This window comes from Oncorhynchus keta, chromosome 30, assembly GCF_023373465.1.
Source record: "Oncorhynchus keta strain PuntledgeMale-10-30-2019 chromosome 30, Oket_V2, whole genome shotgun sequence".
In the NCBI taxonomy this organism is placed as follows: Eukaryota; Metazoa; Chordata; class Actinopteri; order Salmoniformes; family Salmonidae; genus Oncorhynchus; species Oncorhynchus keta.
The window spans coordinates 10,032,874-10,038,635 of record NC_068450.1 but is presented as its reverse complement, the minus strand read 5'-3'; positions in this window follow the sequence as shown (position 1 = coordinate 10,038,635).

Genomic DNA, 5,762 nt, shown 5'->3' with positions numbered 1-5,762 from the left:
AATACCACCAGCTGTCTGGTATGGTCATATTAAAACCACCAGCTGTCTGGTATGGTCATATTAATACCACCAGCTGTCTGGTACGGTCATATTAAAACCACCAGCTGTCTGGTTCGGTCATATTAAAACCACCAGCTGTCTGGTATGGTCATATTAAAACCACTAGCTGTCTGGTATGGTCATATTAAAACCACCAGCTGTCTGGTATGGTCATATTAAAACCACCAGCTGTCTGGTATGGTCATATTAATACCACCAGCTGTCTGGTATGGTCATATTAATACCACCAGCTGTCTGGTACGGTCATATTAAAACCACCAGCTGTCTGGTATGGTCATATTAAAACCACCAGCTGTCTGGTATGGTCATATTAATACCACCAGCTGTCTGGTATGGTCATATTAATACCACCAGCTGTCTGGTATGGTCATATTAATACCACCAGCTGTCTGGTATGGTCATATTAATACCACCAGCTGTCTGGTATGGTCATATTAATACCACCAGCTGTCTGGTATGGTCATATTAATACCACCAGCTGTCTGGTACGGTCATATTAAAACCACCAGCTGTCTGGTATGGTCATATTAATACCACCAGCTGTCTGGTATGGTCATATTAATACCACCAGCTGTCTGGTACGGTCATATTAAAACCACCAGCTGTCTGGTATGGTCATATTAATACCACCAGCTGTCTGGTACGGTCATATTAAAACCACCAGCTGTCTGGTATGGTCATATTAATACCACCAGCTGTCTGGTACGGTCATATTAAAACCACCAGCTGTCTGGTATGGTCATATTAATACCACCAGCTGTCTGGTATGGTCATATTAATACCACCAGCTGTCTGGTACGGTCATATTAAAACCACCAGCTGTCTGGTATGGTCATATTAATACCACCAGCTGTCTGGTACGGTCATATTAATACCACCAGCTGTCTGGTATGGTCATATTAATACCACCAGCTGTCTGGTACGGTCATATTAATACCACCAGCTGTCTGGTATGGTCATATTAATACCACCAGCTGTCTGGTACGGTCATATTAATACCACCAGCTGTCTGGTATGGTCATATTAATACCACCAGCTGTCTGGTACGGTCATATTAAAACCACCAGCTGTCTGGTATGGTCATATTAATACCACCAGCTGTCTGGTACGGTCATATTAAAACCACCAGCTGTCTGGTATGGTCATATTAATACCACCAGCTGTCTGGTATGGTCATATTAAAACCACCAGCTGTCTGGTATGGTCATATTAATACCACCAGCTGTCTGGTATGGTCATATTAATACCACCAGCTGTCTGGTATGGTCATATTAATACCACCAGCTGTCTGGTACGGTCATATTAAAACCACCAGCTGTCTGGTACGGTCATATTAATACCACCAGCTGTCTGGTACGGTCATATTAATACCACCAGCTGTCTGGTACGGTCATATTAAAACCACCAGCTGTCTGGTACGGTCATATTAATACCACCAGCTGTCTGGTACGGTCATATTAATACCACCAGCTGTCTGGTACGGTCATATTAATACCACCAGCTGTCTGGTACGGTCATATTAAAACCACCAGCTGTCTGGTACGGTCATATTAATACCACTAGCTGTCTGGTATGGTCATATTAAAACCACCAGCTGTCTGGTATGGTCATATTAAAACCACTAGCTGTCTGGTATGGTCATATTAAAACCACTAGCTGTCTGGTATGGTCATATTAAAACCACTAGCTGTCTGGTATGGTCATATTAAAACCACTAGCTGTCTGGTATGGTCATATTAAAACCACTAGCTGTCTGGTATGGTCATATTAAAACCACCAGCTGTCTGGTATGGTCATATTAAAACCACTAGCTGTCTGGTATGGTCATATTAAAACCACCAGCTGTCTGGTATGGTCATATTAATACCACCAGCTGTCTGGTATGGTCATATTAAAACCACTAGCTGTCTGGTATGGTCATATTAAAACCACTAGCTGTCTGGTATGGTCATATTAAAACCACTAGCTGTCTGGTATGGTCATATTAAAACCACTAGCTGTCTGGTATGGTCATATTAAAACCACCAGCTGTCTGGTATGGTCATATTAAAACCACTAGCTGTCTGGTATGGTCATATTAATACCACCAGCTGTCTGGTATGGTCATATTAAAACCACTAGCTGTCTGGTATGGTCATATTAAAACCACTAGCTGTCTGGTATGGTCATATTAAAACCACTAGCTGTCTGGTATGGTCATATTAATACCACCAGCTGTCTGGTATGGTCATATTAAAACCACTAGCTGTCTGGTATGGTCATATTAAAACCACTAGCTGTCTGGTATGGTCATATTAAAACCACTAGCTGTCTGGTATGGTCATATTAATACCACCAGCTGTCTGGTATGGTCATATTAAAACCACTAGCTGTCTGGTATGGTCATATTAAAACCACCAGCTGTCTGGTATGGTCATATTAATACCACCAGCTGTCTGGTATGGTCATATTAAAACCACTAGCTGTCTGGTATGGTCATATTAAAACCACTAGCTGTCTGGTATGGTCATATTAAAACCACTAGCTGTCTGGTATGGTCATATTAAAACCACTAGCTGTCTGGTATGGTCATATTAAAACCACCAGCTGTCTGGTATGGTCATATTAAAACCACTAGCTGTCTGGTATGGTCATATTAAAACCACCAGCTGTCTGGTATGGTCATATTAAAACCACTAGCTGTCTGGTATGGTCATATTAAAACCACCAGCTGTCTGGTATGGTCATATTAATACCACCAGCTGTCTGGTACGGTCATATTAAAACCACCAGCTGTCTGGTACGGTCATATTAAAACCACCAGCTGTCTGGTATGGTCATATTAAAACCACTAGCTGTCTGGTATGGTCATATTAATACCACCAGCTGTCTGGTACGGTCATATTAAAACCACCAGCTGTCTGGTATGGTCATATTAAAACCACCAGCTGTCTGGTACGGTCATATTAATACCACCAGCTGTCTGGTACGGTCATATTAAAACCACCAGCTGTCTGGTACGGTCATATTAATACCACCAGCTGTCTGGTACGGTCATATTAAAACCACCAGCTGTCTGGTACGGTCATATTAAAACCACCAGCTGTCTGGTATGGTCATATTAAAACCACTAGCTGTCTGGTATGGTCATATTAATACCACCAGCTGTCTGGTACGGTCATATTAAAACCACCAGCTGTCTGGTACGGTCATATTAATACCACCAGCTGTCTGGTACGGTCATATTAAAACCACCAGCTGTCTGGTACGGTCATATTAAAACCACCAGCTGTCTGGTATGGTCATATTAAAACCACTAGCTGTCTGGTATGGTCATATTAATACCACCAGCTGTCTGGTACGGTCATATTAAAACCACCAGCTGTCTGGTACGGTCATATTAAAACCACCAGCTGTCTGGTACGGTCATATTAAAACCACCAGCTGTCTGGTACGGTCATATTAAAACCACCAGCTGTCTGGTATGGTCATATTAAAACCACCAGCTGTCTGGTATGGTCATATTAAAACCACCAGCTGTCTGGTACGGTCATATTAATACCACCAGCTGTCTGGTATGGTCATATTAAAACCACCAGCTGTCTGGTATGGTCATATTAATACCACCAGCTGTCTGGTATGGTCATATTAAAACCACCAGCTGTCTGGTATGGTCATATTAATACCACCAGCTGTCTGGTATGGTCATATTAAAACCACTAGCTGTCTGGTATGGTCATATTAAAACCACTAGCTGTCTGGTACGGTCATATTAATACCACCAGCTGTCTGGTACGGTCATATTAAAACCACTAGCTGTCTGGTACGGTCATATTAATACCACCAGCTGTCTGGTACGGTCATATTAAAACCACCAGCTGTCTGGTATGGTCATATTAAAACCACTAGCTGTCTGGTATGGTCATATTAAAACCACTAGCTGTCTGGTACGGTCATATTAAAACCACCAGCTGTCTGGTATGGTCATATTAAAACCACTAGCTGTCTGGTATGGTCATGTTAATACCACCAGCTGTCTGGTACGGTCATATTAAAACCACCAGCTGTCTGGTACGGTCATATTAAAACCACCAGCTGTCTGGTACGGTCATATTAATACCACCAGCTGTCTGGTACGGTCATATTAAAACCACTAGCTGTCTGGTATGGTCATATTAAAACCACTAGCTGTCTGGTATGGTCATATTAAAACCACTAGCTGTCTGGTATGGTCATATTAATACCACCAGCTGTCTGGTATGGTCATATTAATACCACCAGCTGTCTGGTATGGTCATATTAAAACCACTAGCTGTCTGGTATGGTCATATTAATACCACCAGCTGTCTGGTATGGTCATATTAATACCACCAGCTGTCTGGTATGGTCATATTAATACCACCAGCTGTCTGGTATGGTCATATTAATACCACCAGCTGTCTGGTATGGTCATATTAAAACCACTAGCTGTCTGGTATGGTCATATTAAAACCACCAGCTGTCTGGTATGGTCATATTAAAACCACCAGCTGTCTGGTATGGTCATATTAAAACCACCAGCTGTCTGGTATGGTCATATTAAAACCACCAGCTGTCTGGTATGGTCATATTAAAACCACTAGCTGTCTGGTATGGTCATATTAAAACCACCAGCTGTCTGGTATGGTCATATTAAAACCACCAGCTGTCTGGTATGGTCATATTAAAACCACCAGCTGTCTGGTATGGTCATATTAAAACCACCAGCTGTCTGGTATGGTCATATTAAAACCACTAGCTGTCTGGTATGGTCATATTAAAACCACCAGCTGTCTGGTATGGTCATATTAAAACCACTAGCTGTCTGGTATGGTCATATTAAAACCACCAGCTGTCTGGTATGGTCATATTAAAACCACCAGCTGTCTGGTATGGTCATATTAAAACCACCAGCTGTCTGGTACGGTCATATTAAAACCACCAGCTGTCTGGTACGGTCATATTAAAACCACTAGCTGTCTGGTATGGTCATATTAAAACCACCAGCTGTCTGGTACGGTCATATTAAAACCACCAGCTGTCTGGTATGGTCATATTAAAACCACCAGCTGTCTGGTACGGTCATATTAATACCACCAGCTGTCTGGTATGGTCATATTAAAACCACCAGCTGTCTGGTACGGTCATATTAAAACCACCAGCTGTCTGGTACGGTCATATTAAAACCACTAGCTGTCTGGTATGGTCATATTAAAACCACCAGCTGTCTGGTATGGTCATATTAAAACCACTAGCTGTCTGGTATGGTCATATTAAAACCACCAGCTGTCTGGTATGGTCATATTAATACCACCAGCTGTCTGGTATGGTCATATTAATACCACCAGCTGTCTGGTATGGTCATATTAAAACCACTAGCTGTCTGGTATGGTCATATTAAAACCACCAGCTGTCTGGTATGGTCATATTAATACCACCAGCTGTCTGGTATGGTCATATTAATACCACCAGCTGTCTGGTATGGTCATATTAAAACCACCAGCTGTCTGGTATGGTCATATTAATACCACCAGCTGTCTGGTATGGTCATATTAAAACCACTAGCTGTCTGGTATGGTCATATTAAAACCACCAGCTGTCTGGTATGGTCATATTAATACCACCAGCTGTCTGGTATGGTCATATTAATACCACCAGCTGTCTGGTATGGTCATATTAAAACCACCAGCTGTCTGGTATGGTCA